Source organism: Aquarana catesbeiana, linkage group LG02, assembly GCF_042186555.1.
Source record: "Aquarana catesbeiana isolate 2022-GZ linkage group LG02, ASM4218655v1, whole genome shotgun sequence".
Taxonomy (NCBI): Eukaryota; Metazoa; Chordata; class Amphibia; order Anura; family Ranidae; genus Aquarana; species Aquarana catesbeiana.
Window position 1 is genome coordinate 395,767,509 of NC_133325.1, and position 20,114 is coordinate 395,787,622.

The 20,114-nt window shown below is 42.0% G+C and overlaps 1 protein-coding gene across 4 annotated transcripts in view; it reads left to right on the top strand.

The window, feature by feature from the left end:
• The window catches only part of BCAS3 (BCAS3 microtubule associated cell migration factor), a 1,663,284-nt gene that overhangs the window by 338,210 nt on the left and 1,304,960 nt on the right, over window positions 1-20,114 (top strand). The window lies entirely within an intron of this gene.

Here is a 20,114-nt window from a genome sequence, read left to right on the forward strand (position 1 = left end):
CTCAAGATTCCTTTAGCGAAGTTTGTGCCACGTCCCTTTAAATCTCAGCAAAGATCAATTTTGTGTCTTTCAAGCTATGTCTTCCTCTCTCCATATACCCAATTCCTTTCATGCCTCTCTTTTGAAGCTTATGGTTCCCAACAGATTCTCTCCCCCTACATCAGTTTTTTCTCCTCAAGTAGCTTCCTTGCAGAAATAAGGTCCAGCAAATCCTGGGTTAAAAAAATCTTCAAAGGTAAGTTGTATTACCTTTTGAACTGAAAAAGTCGTGGCCAGGACGAACTCTCCTGGATCTTGGCATAAGATGTTTTTTTCTTCTGAGCTTGTATAGCATTTCTATTGCTTCTTTCAAACAATGGGGAGACTCTGTAGGGGGATTTGTGTCACAGTTACTTACCTTTTGCTTTGGCTTCTGGGTCTTACCTAGAGTATCACAGCTGTGTCATGTGGCATGTCACATGACTATAACCTCTATTTAAACTTGAGTGAGACACATTGTCACATCTCAAGCATAGAGTATGTTACTCCCCTGAGATACCAAAGTGTTTTTTGCCTCAACTGTATATAGTCAGTACCTTCTGTTTTATTGAAGCACCTGATTAGAGCCAGAGGCTCTAATAGGCTTCAAAATAGGGTGGGCTCGGGATGCAGAGAATGCGAACCAAGCCCACCCAAGTGTGTTGTTGAATGAATATTCCCTATTGTAACACTGATCCTCCTCCCGGCCAAGCAGGAAGCGAGCAGGTCTTGAGACCCATCACCAGATTGGCTGAAAGGACAGGCGATACTTTTGGACACCTAGGAGGTGGGGAGGAGACAGACAGTGGAAGCGAGGAGCCGAAGACACAGGAGCCGCTGGCCTGCCACCTAGATGGGATAAGTGCCGGACCAACCAGCAGACAGCGGGTGAGGAGGTTGAGGTGCGGCCAGCCACTGGGGCTGTGGTTGTTTGCAGCCCCCCCCCAAAAAAAATACCTGTTGAGTGACCTGAGTAACCTGGGGGAAGCCTGCAGCTATTTCCAGACTTTTGTGAAGGAAGTCTGACAGAATATAGAAACTTAGAAAAGTGACAGCTGAAAAAAGACCAAATGGTTCATCGAGTCTGCCCTTTTTTGTTGTTGTACTTTTACAGTTACTGTATATACTTGTGTATAAGTCGAATTTTTCAGCCCCTTTTTTGGGGCTGAAAGTCCCCCCCTCGACTTATACACGAGTCACCGCCGTCTGTCTGCATGATCAGCGTGTCATGCAGGCAGACGGCGGCCAGCGTGTGCTACATAGCACTCGGCGGAGGCTCTCAGCTCTCACTGTTCAAAAGCCGCGCCTCCTCATCAATGATAGGCAGTCAGTGTACAGCCTATCACGGACATTCTCTCATCCTCCTCCGTGGTATGAGGATGAGAGAATGTCTGTGATAGGCTGACCGCTGACTGCTGGGAAATGGAGTTTTCTGCCTATCATGGACGAGGAGGAGGCGCGGATTTTGAACAGTGAATGGCCGTCGCACACGCTGATCGGTTCGGAGCGGCACACGGAGGATGCACAGGACACAGGTAGGATGCACACAGACACATGCACACAGGTACATATACACATGACACATGCACACATACACAGGACACAGGTACATATAGACATATACAGTACACAGGTACATGACACCTGCACAGTATACACAGGTACATGACACAGGTGCATATACACATGACACATGCACATATACACAGGACAAAGGTACATGACACATGCACATATACACAGGACACATTACACATATACACAGGACACATGACACATATACACAGGACACATGACACATGCACATATACACAGGACACATGATACATGCACATATACACAGGAAACATGACACATGCACATATACACAGGACACATGCAGATATGCACAGGACACATGCACAGGACACAGGGAGATATACAGCTGCAGCATTGTTGACCCTCTGCATTTCTCACCCTCGTCTTATATTCGGGTTAATACGTTGTAAATTAGGGCCTCGACTTATACTCGGATCGACTTCTACTCGAGTATATACGGGATATATTTGTCCCTAAGCATGTTAGAATTCACTTACTACTACCCAACTCACTACCTCTGCTGGAAGTCTGTTCCAAGCGTCAACTATTCTTTCTGTAAAATAATACCTTCAAAGATTCATTTTGAACTTTCTTCCTGTTAGTTTGAGGACATATCTCCATATTCTTGATCTTAGCTTTATATTGAAAATACTGCCCTTTTGAACCTTATTCACACCTTTAATGTGTTTAAAAGTTTCAGTCATGTCTCCCTTTCCCTTCCATCTGCCGGACTGTACATATTCAGTTCATAAAGTCTGTTCTGGAATGTTTTGTCCCTCATACCTTTCACCATTTATGTTGTCTGGGTCTGGACTTGTTCTTATCAATATCTTTTTGTAAGTGAGGCCTCCAGAACTGGACACAGTATTCTAAATGAGGTCTAATTAAGATCTATGTAGGGGAATCAGAATCTCCTTCCTCCTGCTGGTGACCCCTCTAATAACTAAAGATCTATATAGGGAATTCAGGACCTCCTTCCTCCTGCAGGTGATTCCTCTAGTGTTACAGCCTAGAATTGGCCACTCATTACAATTAGAAGAAAAGAGGTTTAACCTTAAACTACGTAGAGGGTTCTTTACTGTAAGAGCGGCAAGGATGTGGAATTCCCTTCCACAGGCGGTGGTCTCAGCGGGGAGCATTGATAGCTTCAAGAAACTATTAGATAATCACCTGAATGACCGCAATATACAGGGATATACAATGTAATACTGACACATAATCACACACATAGGTTGGACTTGATGTCTTTTTTCAACCTCACCTACTATGTAACTATGTAATTCTTTACATTTTTCCCACTGCCTGGCCACAGCGTTTGATCATTTTGCAATTATTTAACATAAGTACCCCCAAATCTTTTTCCTCTGTTGTGCTGGCCAACACTGTACCCCCAATATTGTACTCTATCAAGGGATTAATTTTTCCTAGGTGCATTATTTAACATATACAGTCATGGCAGAAATTGTTGGCACCCCAGAAATTTTTCCAGAAAATCAAGTATTTCTCACAGAAAAGTATTGCAGTAACACATGTTTTGCTATACACATGTTTATTCCCTTTGTGTGTATTGGAACAAAACAAAAAAAGGGAGGGAAAAAAAGCAAATTGGACATAATGTCACACAAGATTCTAAAAATGGGCTGGCCAAAATTCTTGGCACCCTTTCAAAATTGTCGATAAATAAGATTGTTTCAAGCATGTGATGCTCCTTTAAACTCACCTGGGGCAAGTAACAGGTGTGGGCACTATAAAAATCACACCTGAGAGCAGATAAAAACTAGAGAAGTTCACTTAGTCTTTGCATTGTGTGTCTGTGTGTGCCACACTAAGCATGGACAACAGAAAGAGGAGAAGAGAACTGTCTGAGGACTTGAGAACCAAAATTGTGGAAAAATATCAACAATCTCAAGGTTACAAGTCCATCTCCAGAGATCTAGATTTGCATTTGTCCACAGTGCGCAACATTATCAAGAAGTTTGCAACCCATGGCACTGTAGCTAATCTCTCTGGACGTGGACAGAAGAGGATGGTGGATAAGCAGCCCCAAACAAGTTCCAAAGAAATTCAAGCTTTCCTGCAGGCTCAGGGAGCATCAGTGTCAGCGCGAACTATCCGTCGACATTTAAATGAAATAAAACGCTATGGCAGGAGGACCCCACTGCTGACACAGAGACATAAAAAAGCAAGACTACAGTTTGCCAAAATGTACTTGAGTAACCCAAAATCCTTCTGGGAAAATGTCTTGTGGACAGATGAGACCAAGATAGAGCTTTTTGGTAAAGCACATCATTCTACTGTTTACCGAAAACGGAATGAGGCCTAAAAAGAAAAGAACACAGTACCTACAGTGAAATATGGTGGAGGTTCAATGATGTTTTGGGGTTGTTTTGCTGCCTCTGGCACTGGGTGCCTTGCATGTGTGCAAGGCATCATGAAATCTGAGGATTACCAAAGGATTTTGGGTCATACTGTAGAGCCCAGTGTCAGAAAGCTGGGTTTGCGTCCGGGATCTTGGGTCTTCCAGCAGGACAATGACCCCAAACATACGTCAAAAAGCACCCAGAAATGGATGGCAACAAAGCACTGGAGAGTTCTAAAGTGGCCAGCAATGAGTCCAGATCTAAATCCCATTGAACACCTGAGATCTTAAAATTGCTGTTTGGAAAAGTCGCCCTTCCAATAAGAGAGACCTGGAGCAGTTTGCAAAGGAAGAGTGGTCCAAAATTCCGGGTGAGAGGTGTAAGAAGCTTATTGATGGTTATAGGAAGCAACTGATTTCAGTTATGTTTTCCAAAGGGTGTGCAACCAAACATTAAGTTAAGGGTGCCAAGAATTTTGACCAGTCCATTTTTGGAGTTTTGTGTGACATTATGACCAATTTGCTTTTTTTCCTCCCCTTTTTTGTTTTGTTCCAATACACACAAAGGGAATAAACATGTGTATAGCAAAACATGTGTTACTGAAATACTTTTCTGTGAGAAATACTTGATTTTCTGGAAAAATTTCTGGGGTGCCAACAATTTCAGTCATGGCTGTAGATATATTAAAATTGAGTTTCCATTTCTTTGAACATAACAGCAGTTACCTCTAGACTCCATTCACAAGGATAACAGTCACACCAAACGGCTGGCAGCCTCTGTGGCATCTGCTTTCTGAACCCCTGCTGCGCCATCTCTGCACTTGCAGCTTCAATATTGAGGGTATATTCACACCACATGAGGTGGGTCTGCATTGGCAGCTATTCTAGAGCAGTCATATTGCATGGAGAAGGCAATGTGCGTTGCAGTGGTGTGTGACCACGGTGCGCTAAGAAAAAGTACTGTTTGCAGTACTTTTTATCAGCGTAACGCAGTGCGGCAATCCACTACCTTGCACTGCACAGGCAACAATTGAACTTTATGAGATGTCTGTGTGACATCTTAATAACTTTAGTTTATAAAAAAAAAAATAAGGAAACTGTGTGATCTGCCAAGCTCAGCATTTCTTCACAGCAGTGTCTGTTATCAAAGGGTTCAGTACCATTTTTCTGCCAGACAAAGGGAGCTGCAAATTAGACTGTGTACGCTCTGGTATCTATGTAGCTTATCCATAGTTCTTTGGGAATCCTCTGTCATATATTGAGCCCAATTCCATGGCATTTTCCAGAATATCACAAACTGGAATGTCAGCATGACACTTCAGTTGCTTCATGTCTTCTGCACTGTAGATAGTTTCAGATAGAAAATGAAAGGTAACCTCGAAAATCAAGGTACTGATGTGATACAAGTTCCATAAGCAAATATCGTATTATTTTTTGTTTATAGTGTGTAATGTTATAAATTAAAAGGTGCAAATTACAAACAAGAATAAAAGTTGACCTTGCTTGTACAAACAATTACTCCTAAGGTTGCATAATGATAAATTGCTCTCAGCTATATGAAAAGGTGATGGAAACTTCACCAAACACATAATAAAAATTTTAGTGATAATGCAAATCTGTATGCATTTAAGGAACGACAAGCTTACATTACAGTATCACAGCTGGTAAACCTTAATCAAAGTCACTGAGTAAGCAATTGATACTCCTGATAAATTAATACAGAATAACGAGCCATTCTTAACTTTCTCAAACATCTTAAAATTCTGTGGAGAAGGCTGGTTTGCATTATACGAATCTCGTGTCTGACCTTAGTATCCCATAAGATACAGACTGGGGGGAATCTACTTGGAAATACATGAAAGGAGTAAGAAAGAGCATTTAGAAAGGTTATTTGGCTCCCAAGAGACAGCGCTTTAGACATTTGACAAATTTTATTTCTTCACCACAAGAAAGAGTATGTCTTAATTTTGGTTAGCAAGCTTTATGCTGACTACACATGTTGATTTGATGATATCCATCTTTGGTGTATGTGAAATAATGTAGAAATGGATGTTAAAGTAAAGGGGCACTGCTTATGTAGAGAAAATAATGAGGGGCCATTATAGCTTCATGAAACCGAGGGAGTATAAACTGGAAAACATAATCTTCTGTTAAATGATTATGCTGAGAACTGCATTTACACTTCCAAATCTTGTGGTAGTGTATCCGCAGTGTTTGCTGATGTTGTCATGTTTGGCCTCACTTTCAGACTAGTGACCTGTCTTAACAGCAGTAGTTTTCCCCTTCATGTCTGTTATAAATTAGCATTAGAAGTGAGTGTTTTCAATATGCTGGTAAACAAACAGCGAGGCTGAAATACTAGACTGGGTTCACACTGTCGTACGGAGCGGCTCACAGCAGGGGTCTGGCCCTGTACACCATTTCAGGTCTGATTTCAGCCTGCATTTTTGTCTGAATTCGGACCTGAAGCCAACCAGAAGATGCACAGGACTCCTGTGCAATTTGCTCTGGATATGTGTGAACCGGTTCCATTGAGATCCGGTCACAATCTTCTGACATGCGAATTGGATGCGAGGAAAAGCCGCATCCAATTCGCAATAGTGTGAACCCATCCTTAGTCTAGGTTGAAAATAAGTAAAGGCTGGTATATGAAGTCAGTCTTTAGGTTTGGGCTACAAAGAAAAAAACATCCCTTAGGCGTTGTACCTGAAAAGTCTGTGATCTTGGTCAGAGAGTGTACATAACTACTGTTGTAAAATTTGCCTAAATGAAATCTTTGATGTGCCTTTCACATTTTATATGGTTGCTCTTCCATATTTTTATTAGCGCATGTAATTATACTGTTTTCTAGGGTCTCTGTATAGTGGCTGTTTCAGTGTCTAAAAAGTTCATTCTGTACCCTAAGAAAAAACAACTGCTGAGATAACAGGATGTGCTGCCTAGGAATACTACTGTTTTCAGTGAATAGCCTGAATTGTGCTGAGAGAAAGGAATAAATAATAATAATAATAAAGTCATCCATACACACTATATTACCAAAAGTTTTCAGACACCTACCTTTACATGCACGTGAACTTTAATGGCATCCCAGTCTTAGTCCGTAGGGCTCAATATTGAGTTGGCCCACCCTTTGCAGCTATAACAGCTTCAACTTTTCTGGGAATGCTGTCCACAAGGTTTAGGAGTGCGTCTATGAGAATGTTTGACCATTCTTCCAAAAGCACATTTGTGAGGTCAGGCACTGATGTGGACGAGAAGGCCTGGCTTGCAATCTCTGCTCTAATTCATCGTAAAGGTGTTCTGTCAGGTTGAGGTCAGGACTCTGTGTAGGCCAGTCAAGTTCCTCCACCCAAAACTCGCTCATCCATGTCTTTATGGACCTTGCTTTGTACACTGGTCCAAATCATTTGGTGGAGGGGGGTTATGGTGTGGGATTTTTTGAAAATTTCATGCTCCCAACTTTGTGAGAACAGTTTGGGGATGGCCCATTCCTGTTCCAACATGACTGCGCACCAGTGCACAAACCAAGCTCCCTAAAGACATGGATGAGTGAGTTTGGGTTGGAGGTACTTGACTGGCCTGCACAGAATCATAACCTCAACCCAATAGAACACCCTTGGGATGAATTAGAGCTGAGACTGCCAGCCAGGCTTTCTCGTCCACATCAGTGCCTGACCTCACAAATGTACTTCTGTAAGAATGGTCAAACATTCCCATAGACACACTCCTAAACCATGTGGACAGCCTTCCCAGAAGAGTTGAAGCTGTTATAGTTGCAAAGGGTGGGGCAACTCAATATTGAACCCTACGGACTAAGATTGGGATGCCATTAAAATTCATGTGCGTGTAAAGACAGGTGTCCCAATAATTTTGGTAATATAGTGTACTTCATTTAAACTTTACATGACAGTTTATACTGTTTGTAGAGATGATACCACTGGCAAAATTTAATTCTAATACCATTACATTAATATGTGATTTTAAACTAAACATAGGAGATGCTTACATCTGAAAGGGTTTGTATATGTACATTCTAAAATTTACCCAGCTCTGCCACAAAGCACCAGATTTGTTTCTACCAGTTAACCCCTTTTATTCACTCTCAATAGGTTTTTATTGAAAAGTTTTCAAAGTACAGACTATGGTAGCAAGCATTGTGTAGAGATGAGCAGAATGCTACGGATCACAAAAATGATTGCCATAAATGGTAGAAGTCTGTACATAAATACAGTAGACATGTTTAAAAATTGAAATAACAACCAAACTGGCAGAAACTCTTTGTATTCTTTATTTTTGCATGTTAAGATGTACATTTTAAAACCCCCAAAACACTCTATTTTCTGAAAGCAGAGGCCATCTGAATGAAATGGTGGCAGTTCCATTTTCTATATTCTATTTTTATATCATATGATATTAGCACAACTGTTTATTAAACCCACATTTTCAAAATGAACTCATATTAATTTTAGTGCTTGCACGCACATGTTATAATCCTCAATTTTTTGGTAAAATATAAAAGATGAGGTTGCATCAGGTAAATAGATAACGAACGTGTCTAGTTGCAATAAAATGTAGGTTTACGTATGAATTGGACCAATGTTTGTATGCATGTGCTACATCAGGCTTCTGTGAAAGCTGAAAATCACTTTAGTATACGCTGCTACTACAGTGGCTTCCAGGTGCCGTGCAGAGTGGCTGTCCTGCTACATCGTGAACTCCAATGAAGAAAAAAGTATCCAAGAGGAGCTGGAAGTAGTGAAAGGATAACAACATTCGGTGAGAGCTCACTGGCTTGGGTTAGGCTGCTCACAACAGGCAGGGCTACCCTCCAGTGGGTACACAAACAGGTTACTGGAAAAAAGCTTACTCTAATGGAATGAGTGCCAGACCAAAGGATAAAAGAGCCCACATACGTTTATTTATACTAGAAATCAGCCAACACCTTCCAGAGGTCAGGAAACATTCCACCTTCATCAGGGCTTGAGTTAAAATAAGAATCATGAATGAACTCAAAAAAGAGCTTTCTTATTGAATTGTAAGTAGGAAAGCGAATTGTTGGATCAAGAGAGTTACTGGCCAATACCAGTTACTGGTATTACAAATGTGAGACATAATATCTGAAAGCAGAAGGATCTGACAATCCAGCAGCTCCTCCAGGGCTAGCTCTAAATAAATATTTGTTTTTGGGTTTTGGTATGTTTTAAGAACAGGTTGTGTTGTAAACTGAGTTTGAATCCCCATTGCTTAGTGTATGTTTTTAAACATAGTTAATGTGTACCATTTTACCTCTTTTGATTATACAGTGAAAAAGTATAGTGCAGTGTATTATATCACAGCTGTAAAATAGCAGACATATGCAGCTTAATGCAGAGATATTTTTATAGCTCAGACAAAATTAGGTGCTTCTTCACTACAGATCAGACAATTTTCATGAATGGCTCAGTGGAAACCTCTGACGTAAACAGAGCATGTAGCCTTTGGTGGCAAATGTGAAATGAAGACCAAGCAGCTGGAGTCAAGCATGCCTTTTAATTTCAACTCAAATAGCAGCAGCTTCCCTTTCACAGTATATTCCAAATTAACCTGTACAAGCAGTACAAGCACTTCAAAACAGCCCCCACTCACCTCTGTAGCTGTAAACATTATAAAGAAATTGATCTTCAAAATTTACAAAATAGGTAAAACTCCCATCAATGTTAAAATGGGAAGCTGACCTATCACAGACGTTTTCAATTGGTCAATGGCATAAAGCTTTAAGCTTTAGTGGTAAATATATCGCTTGCATGTGGACCATTGGGATAATTCTGAAAAGATTCTCCACAGATGGTTTCTGACCCCCTACAGGCTACATAAAATATACCCCTCCGCTAGCCCCCTCCATTTGCGGAATTGCAGCAAAATGGGCAATTTATACAACATTTTATGGAGATGCAAAATAATACACAGCTTTTGGAATTCGATTTCAAGCTTCCTTACTTCTCTTACTGGTATTCAAACACCTCTGTCCCTTGTTCTGGCATTACTAGGCATCGGATTAGAGGTCTATTCTGTGTCCCAGAAAACAGTAATGGCTTATACACTTTATGCTGCCAGGCTCGCTGTCTCCAAAGATTGGAAGTCGACCACAGCCCCTAATATATCCACAGTAATATCTAGACTCAACACACAATGTCAATATGAAAAAATACTTGCATATAAGGATCACAAAGCAGATAGATTTCACTATGTCTAGAAGCTCTGGCTAGATCATCCCCAGGCATCTGTAGCCTCATAGGCATCTACCTTCACAGTTGAGATAATATTGTGGACTAATTATTGCTCCTTAGTAGTGATGTAACCCAAGAGATCTATTTAGGTTAGCTGGTTTTATACACGGTCCCATTTAAAGTGTTTATTAACCCAAAAAAAAAATATTCTGATCCTGTTCCCTTAAAGCAGATTAAACAGAACAGTGCTTGTGCTGTGGCATCTGCCCCTTCTAAACTGTAAAAAAAAAAACCTGGCTGATCCTGCCACTTCCTGTGTCCCCCCTCTCTGATCGCATATGGGGTGGCCTTATTTACGGGACCCTATATTCGCTACATATATTACTTGTACTTTGAACTATCTTGTCTAAAGTATCTGTATACAATGTATTATGCTGACGTCTGTACAATCTTTATACAACTGACTGCTGTTTTTACTGCTATGTGTATATTACTTGACCTTAAATTGCAATAAAAGCGTATAGTTTAAAATTCACAAAATAGGCACAGAAATCTAAGCATTTACCTATGGTAGCAGAATCTTGGCAGGCTGTTTAGCCTTTTAAAGTATAAAAACACATTAACCGCATGCTGACCAGCCACCACAGTTGTACTGCGGCAACATGGCTCGGCTGCGCGAATCGCATCATGTTACATTGGTAACATAGACGGGCACTAGGGGGTGCGTATGTGCCCACGGAGCCGATGTGAGTGCCCGGCGGTCACGATCACCGCCAGGCTCCCGCGATCGCTCGGGGCACACAGAGAACCAGGATCTGTTTGTGTAAACACACAACACAACTGTTTGTGTAAACACGGTTCTCTGAGGGGAGAACAGACAGATCGTCTGTTCATACAGAGTATGAACAGACGATCTGTCATCTCCCCTGCACAGTCCCCTCCCGAACACGTACTAGGACACACTTAACCCGTTCACTGCCCCCTAGTGGTTAACCCCTTCACTGCTAGTGACATTTTTACACTAATCAATGCAATTTTATAGCATTGATCGCTGTAAAAATGCCAATGGTCCCAAAAATGTGTGAAAATTGTCCGACGTGTCTGCCATAATGTCGCAGTCCTGATAAAAATCGCAGATCGCTGCCATTACTAGTAAAAAAAAAAAAAAAAAAAAGAAGAAGAAAACCATAAAACTATCCCCTATTTTGTAGACGCTATGACTTTTGCACAAACCAATCAATATACGCTTATTCTGTTTTTTTTTGTTTTGTTTTGTTTTTTTTTACCAAAAAAATGTAGAAGAATACGTATCGGCTTAAACTATTTTTGGGGGATATTTATTATAGCAAAAAGTAAAAAATATTGCGTTTTTTTTTCAAAATTGTCGCTTTTTTTGTTTATAGCACAAAAAAATAAAGACTGCAGAGGCGATCAAATACCACCAAAAGAAAGCTCTATTTGTGGGAAAAAAAGGACGTCAATTTTGTTTGGGTGCAACGTTGCATGACGCAGTGCCGAATCGCAAAAAGTCCTCTGGTCAGGAAGGGGGTAAAATCTTACGGGGCTGAAGTGGTTAAGTGATTCTAAGCAGTTGTAAACTAGCTGAATGCTTTAGGACTGATTCACACCTATGCAGGTTGAAGTTTGCATATTCCAGGTGCATTTTGCGTTTTTCAATACACATTTTTGATCCATTAAAGTCTATGGCACCAAAAACCAGAAAAAAGTCCCTGACCTTTCCAAAAAATGCACAGATGTGAACTAACTATATCCATAAGAAACCATGTTAAATGGATTATAGTGTATTTCTGCAAAACTGAAAACACAAAAAAATGCATAGGTGTGGATCAGGCCTAATGCCGCGTACACACGGACGGACTTTTCGACCGGACTGGTCCGATGGACCGAATCTGGCGGACAATCCGACTGTGTGTGGGCTCCATCGGACCTACAGCGGACTTTTTCGGTCGAAAATCTGACAGACTTTAGATTTGGAACATGTTTCAAATTTGTCCGACGGACTCGAGTCCGGTCGAAAAATCCACTCGTCTGTATGCTAGTCCGACTGACGAAAACCGATGCTAGGGCAGCTATTGGCTACTGGCTATCAACTTCCTTATTTTAGTCCGGTCGTACGTCATCACGTACGAATCCGTCGGACTTTGGTGTGATCGTGTGTAGGCAAGTCCGTTCGTTAGAAAGTCCGTAGAAAGTCTGTCGGAAAGACTGTCAGACCTTTGTTGCCGAAAAGTCCACCCATGTATACACTGCATTAGAGTATCTATTGCGATCTTTGAGGTAGAATCACAATGGGGAAAATAATTATTTGATCCTATGCAGATTTTGTAAGTTTGCCCACTTAAAAAGAAATCAAGGGTCTATAGTTTTTATTATAGGTGTATTTTAAATGATAGAGACAGAATATCAACCAAAAATCCAGAAAAAACACATGATATAAATGTTATATATTGAGTTGTAGTTCAGTGAGTAAAAAAGTATTTGAACCCCTACTTACCAACAATAATTCTGGCTCCCACAGACTGGCTACAGTATGTGCACATGTGGTACACAGAATAGGCCTGTCAGTTTAAGAAGGTGCTCCTAACGACAGCTCGTTATGTGTTTAAAAGACACCTGTCCACAGAATTTCTTTCTTCCATTCAAACCTCACCATCATGAGCAAGACCAAAGAGCTGTCAAAGGATGCCAGGGACAAGATTGTAGACCTGCACAAGGCTGGAATGGGCTACAAGACCATCAGCAAGAACCTTAGTGAGAAGGAGACAACTGTTGGAGTGATTATTCGCAAATGGAAGAAATACAATATAACCATCAGTCGCCCTCGGTCTGGAGCCCTATGCAAGATTTTGCCTCATGGGGTAAGGATGATCATGAGAAAAGTGAGAGATCAGCCCAAAACTACACGGGAGGAGCTTGTGAATTATCTTAAGGCAGTTGGGGCCACAGTCACCAAACAAACCATTGGTAACACAATGCGCCGCCATTGATTGAAATCCTGCAGCGCCCGCAAGGACCCCCTCCTCAAGAAGGCCCATGTACAGGCCCATCTGAAGTTTGCCAGTGAACATCTAAATGATTCAGAGAAGGATTGGGAGAAAGTGCTGCGGTCAGATGAGACAAAAATTGAGCTCTTTGGCATTAACTCGACTCACCGTGTTTGGAAGAAGAAAAATGCTGACTATGACCCTAAGAACACCATCCCTACAGTCAAGCACGGAGGTGGAAACATTATGCTGTGGGGCTGTTTCTCTGCTAAAGGTACAGCATTGAGGGGCCAATGGATGGGGCCATATATTGTAAAATCTTGGATGAGAACCTGAAGATGGATCGTGGATGGGTCTTCCAGCATGACAATGACCCAAAACATTCCACCAAGGCCAGACCTTAATCTTATAGAAAATTTATGGAGAGGGTTGAAACTTCAAGTTGCCAAGCGACAGCCAAGAAATCTTAAGGATTTAGAGAAGATCTGTAAAGAAGAGTGGACCAAAATCCTTCCTGAGATGTGTGCAAACCTGGTAACCAACTACAAGAAACGTCTTACCTCTGTGCTTGCCAACAGGGGTTTCTCCACCAAGTACTAAGTCATGTTTTCCTTGGGGATCAAATACTTATTTTACTCACTGAACTGCAACTTAATTGTCTCTATCATTTAAAATACACATATGATAACAATTATAGACCCTTCATTTCTTTGTAAGTGGTCAAACTTACAAAATCTGCAGGGGATAAAAAATAATTTTCCCCACTGTAAATTAGAGCACATGGAGCTAGAAAGGCCAGTGATGGCTTGTTTTAAAGCTCTTTTGCTGCTTGTTAAAGGAGAATCCTGTGGATGACATATGTGCAGTCCGTTCTTCACACCTGTGACCCGTTTTCAGCTGTCTGCTGACATCACAGAGCCGGTCCAGGCTGGGGAAAGATCGCGACAATATGGTCAAGATCCTCCCACAACCCTGGACCAGCACCTGGCTCAGCCTCTCAGCACGCTCAGACCCTGAGACAGCCACTCCCGCCCCCTCCACAGCCCAACTCTCCAGTGAGTGTGGGGGGGCATAGCAGACAGCAGTGACTGACAGTCACCAGCTCTCTGCTCAGGGAGCTCTGAGAACCGAGGGATCAGCGGTGCTTGATTGCTTGGTTCTCAGCCCTTCAAATCGTGTTTCAGACAAAAAATTCAATAATGGCTGATCATACTTGATGCAGGAAAAACTGAATTGATTTGTATGTCTTTACATATAATGTACAAATACAAGTGTCTTTAATTAATTTAAGGGGTTGTAAAGTCTCATGGTTTTTCACCTTAATGCATTCTATGCATTAAGGAGAAGAACCTTCTTTGCTACAGCTGCCCCCAGAGATTTTACCCCCTTCCTGACCAGAGCGTTTTTTGCGATTCGGCACTGCGTCGCTTTAACTGACAATTGCGCGGTCGTGCGACGTGGCTCCCAAACAAAATTGACGTCCTTTTTTTCCCACAAATAGAGCTTTCTTTTGGTGGTATTTGATCGCCTCTGTGATTTTTATTTTTTGCGCTATAAACAAAATAAGAGCGACAATTTTGAAAAAAATTCATTATTTTTTACATTTTGCTATAATAAATATCCCCCAAAAATATATAAAAAAAAATGTTTTCCTCAGTTTAGGCCGATCGTATTCTTCTACATATTTTTGGTAAAAAAAAATCGCAATAAGCGTTTATTAATTGGTTTGCACAAACGTTATAGCGTTTACTAAATAGGGGATAGTTTTATGGCATTTTTATTAATATTTTTTTTTTTTTATTAGTAATGGCGGCAATCAGCGATTTTTATTGTGACTGCGACGTTATGGCGGACATTTTTGACACATTTTTGGGACCATTGTCATTTATACGGCGATCAGTGCGATTAAAAATGCACTGATTACTGTGTAAATGACACTGGCAGTGAAGGGGTTAACCACTAGGGGGCGGGGAGGGGTTAAGTGTGTCCTAGGGAATGATTACTAACTGTAGGGGGATGGGCTGTGTGTGTGACGTCACTGATCTCTGCTCCGATGACAGGGAGCAGAGATCGAGTAACACTTGTCACTAGGCAGAACGGGGAGATGCTGTTTACAACGGCATCTCCCCGTTCGTCCTCTCCGTGAGGCGATCGCGGTATCCCCGCAGCGAGCGAGTCCGCGGGACCCGCGACCGGCTCACGGAGTTCCCGGCCGGCGCGCGCACGCAATGGCACGGTGGGGAATTTAAATGGACGTACAGGTACGCCCATTTGCCCAGCCGTGCCATTCTGCTGACGTACATCGGCGTGCCCCGGTGGGGAACCGGTTAATGTACACACAGCACCCCATTATTGACAGAAAAACACAGAATTGTTGACATCTTTGCAGATTTATTCTGATGAGACCAAGATAGAACTTTTTGGCCTCAATTCTAAGCGGCATGTGTGGAGAAAACCAGGCACTGCTCATTGCCTGTCCAATACAGTCCCAACAGTGAAGCATTATGCTGTGGGGGTGTTTTTCAGCTGCAGGGACAAGACGACTGGTTGCAATTGAGGGAAAGATGAATGCGGCCAAGTACAGGGATATCCTGGACGAAAACCTTCTCCAGAGTGCTCAGGACCTCAGACTGGGCCGAAGGTTTACCTTCCAACAAGACAATGGCCCTAAGCACACATCTAAAATAACGAAGGAGTGGCTTCACAACAACTCTGTGACTGTTCTTGAATGGCCCAGCCAGAGCCCTGACTTAAACCCAATTGAGCATCTCTGGAGAGACCTAAAAATGGCCATCCACCAACGTTTACCATCCAACCTGACAGAAATAGAGAGGATCTGCGAGGAGGAATGGCAGAGGATCCCCAAATCCAGGTGTGAAAAACTTGTTGCATCTTTCCCAAAAAGACTCATGGCTGTATTAGATCAAAAGGATGCTTCTACTAAATACTGAGCAAAGGGTCTGAATACTTAGGACCATGTGATATTTCAGTTTTTCTTTTTTAATAAATCTGCAAAAATGTCAACAATTCTGTGTTTTTCTGTCAATATGGGGTGCTGTGTGTACATTAATGAGGAAAAAAATTAACTTAAATGATTTTAGCAAATGGCTGCAATATAACAAAGAGTGAAAAATTGAAGGGGGTCTGATTACTTTCCGTCCCCACTGTATTTCAGTTATCTTGCAAATCTGGCCTGTTAGTGGGTCCTGAGGACAGGAGTTGAGAACCACTGAATTACAGTGTAGTCTGTAGAGAGGTCCAGGCCCTGGTTGTGCTGTCTGACAAAATTGGTTTAGTCAAAGGACTAGCATAACCGCTTGCTGCCCGCCCACCGTCAAATGACGGCGGGGCAGTGCAGCTCTTGCTCTGGGATGCCGTCATATGATGGCGTCCCAGAACGGCTGTTCTAGTGTGCCCGCGGGGGCACACAGCGTGGCGATCACGACTGCGCCGTGTTGCTAGGACATGGCGCGACCCCGATCTGTGTAAAGAGCCACATCCACGGCTCTTTAACCATGTGATCGGCTGTGTCCAATCACAGCCAGTCACATGTAAACAAGGAAGTGCCGGTAATCGGCTCTCCTCACCTCACACTGACAGAGTGTGAGGAGAGGACAGCTGATCAGTGGCATCTCCTCACAGAGGAACATGTAGGAATGTAATCAGGGCACTAATCATCAGTGCCCTGATTACAATAAGGAAATATAGTGCCAGCATACAGTGTCCACCAGTGGCAGCAATCAGTGCCCACCACTGCCCACAAGTGCCACCAATCAGTGCCCATTACCCATGCCAGTCAGTGCTGGCAATCAGTGTCGCCTATCAGTGCTGCCCATCACTGCTGTCTATCAGTGCTCATCAGTGTCGTCCATCAATGCCACCCATCAATGCCCATATGTACTGCCTAACCATGCCCACCAGTGCCGCCTATCAGTGCCCACCAGTGCCACCTATCAGTGCCCATCAGTGCTCATCAGTGCCACATATCAGTGCCCATAAGTGCGGCATATTAGTGCCTCTCCTCATCAGTGCCACCTAATCAGTGCCCATAAGTGCCACCTCATCAATGCCTAGCAGTTCAGCCTATCAGTGCCCATCGGTGCCGCCTCATCAGCGCACATCAGTGAAGGCGAAAAATTACTTAGTTACAAAATTTACTGCCAGAAAAAAAGTAAAAAACATTTTTTTGAAAATTTTGGGTCTTTTTTTTTTTTTTTGTAAAAAATAAAAAACCCAGCAGTGATTAAACACCACCAAAAGAAAGCTCTATTTTTGTGAAGAAAATGGAAAAAAAATTGTTTGGGTACAGTGTAGCATGACCGCGCAATTGTCATTCAAAGTGCGACAGTACTGAAAGCTGAAAAATGGCCTGGGCAGGAAGGGGGTGTTAGTGCCTGGTAGGCAATTGGTTAATAGAATTAAAAATCTTTTTAGTGGGTAAACCGATTGGATGTATATTAATAGTATATTTATCTGCTTACACAATGTTTTTCTTTTAGATCTTTGGCTACAAAAATGCTTACAGTGTAATACTATTGATTAGATGATAAATTTTCAAAAGTGTTGTTTAAGGTAATAGAAATCACAGTGTAGGACAATGGTAAACTTTTGAGTCAAGTTGCGATCCTAAGAAGTACAATACAGGGAAACCTAGACTAAGTGTGCTGAAAAAGTACAGATATTCTGTGTATTGTCTGGGAACAAATATTGAACACACGTTCTCTTGTCACCTAATAACTGCCATGGATGCCGCCACTGTCTTTAACCCCGAGGTGGTAAATTGATTTACCCAAGCTGCATCTGTTTTCGTCTGTTACCTGATAACTCCTTAATGAGTCTTAACAGCTTATGTGAGCACGAAGCCATTAGCACTAATGGAGGGGGAGGACATTTGAAATGGCATGGGAAAGGCTAAAGATTACCAGTCGAGTTTTTGCAAATAGTACAGACTGCACATGGGAATAGCCTATAATGATCTTGTCTTGATATTTTGGACTAATGGGGCAGGTTAAATCTTTGCACAATGGCCACATTGAATATGAATGAGCTTTTAACCCATGCATCTTTCATCAAACCTAGGCTTTACAATATGAAATACTGCAGTTTCAAAACACTTTACTAAAAGTAGTATAACACGCATGCTATGCATATAGTCCAATAGAGAGGTTATAGAGCAACAGTACTGTATATATGTATGTAATGTGCTAGCACATATGTTTTAATGACAGAAAATGGAAAGTCACCTGTAAACACTAAACCTCATGAACAAACATTCTGCTAGAATGCGCATTAGCACCAGGTGAACAAGCATCTTTGAGTCTATGGAACAGGGAGGGAGGATCTCTCAGGCACCAGTTTGTCTCAGAGAAAAACAATAGTGATTGGCTGGCAAAGTCCATCTTGAATGTAGGTTTCTTACCCAAAACAAGATAAGAGTTTTGAGCTTGTTTCAAAGACATAACTTTGACATCAGTTTGAGATGTTTCTGAGATCATTCAGAATTCATTGACTGCTGAATTAGACCTTATGGTGACTTCTATCTGACCTGCATGTGACCCAGCAAAAGTAGTTATTTTTTTGTTTTTCCATAGACTTTTATGTGAATTCAAAACCTGCTTGAAGATAACAAAGCCAGTCACCACTGGTCTTTAGTCAGCCGGGGAGGGCTTACTACATATAACTGTTCTCTGATTTGACTATAAATGGCCATATCAGAAAAATACCTTTGTTTATCTATAGAAGTAACATTGCGCTTATAGAGTCACAATGGACAGCTAGTAGAACCTCTTCACACCTGCCCTATAGCCAAAAGATGGCTACAGCGTGGGCCTAAATTGCTGGGAGAGCATCCATGTACGTCCTCCCGTGCATGAGCTGCCTGTGCGCCCCCTGCGTGGCAGGCGCAGCTCGCTTTGTGATCAGCAAGTTAATGAGACCCGGCTGATCACAGATCGGAATAAGGGGCCGATCCTGGCCCCTTACCACGTGATCAGCTATCAGCCAATTATAGCTGATCACGTGATGTAAACAGAGCTATTAATCTGCTTATTTTTTCTTCCTCACGCTGACAGTTTGAGGAGAAAAAAAAAAGCTGATTACCGTCTGGAGTAAACAGGACATCGGTCCCGCACACTCCAGACCCACTGCTGCTAAGCAGTGCCCACCAGTGCCACCTACCAGTTCATATCAGCACTGCTACCTCTTCATCAGTGCCACCTATCAGTGCCCCCTATCAGTGCAGCCTCATCAGTGCCGTCTTATCAGTGCCTATCAATGCAGCCTCATCAGCTCACATCAATGAAGGAGAAAAATTACCTGTTTGCAAAATTTTATAACAAACTTTGAAAATAGATTTTTTTTTCCCCAATTTTTGGTCTTTTTTTGTTTAGCAAAAAATAAAAACCCCAGTTAAATGCCACCAAAAGAAAGCTCTATTTGTGTGAAAAAAAATGATAAAAAATGTATACGGGTACAGTGTAACTTGGCATGGGCAGGAAGGGGGTTTAAGTGCCCACTAAGCAAGTGGATAATGAGGTCATAGTTTAAAGACACTACCATGAAAACAATTATGCCCCGTACACATGATCGGAAATTCTGCCAGCAAAAGTCCGATGAGAGCTTTTGGTCGGAAGATGCGATTGTGTGTATACTCCATTGGATTTTTGCTGGCGGAATTTCGGGCAGCAAAAGATTGAGAGCATGTAATCAATTTTTCGGTTGGAAAAAGTTCGGATCGAAAATTCCAATCGTCTCTACAAATTCCGACAGGCAAAATTCCTACGCATGCTCGGAAACATTGAACTTCATTTTCTCGGCTTGTCGTAGTGTTGTACATCACCGCGTTCTAGACAGTCGAAAGTTCAGAGAACTTTTGTGTGACCGTGTGTATGAAAGCCAAGCTTGAGCGGAATTCCGTCGGAAAAACCATCTAAGTTTTTACCGACAGAA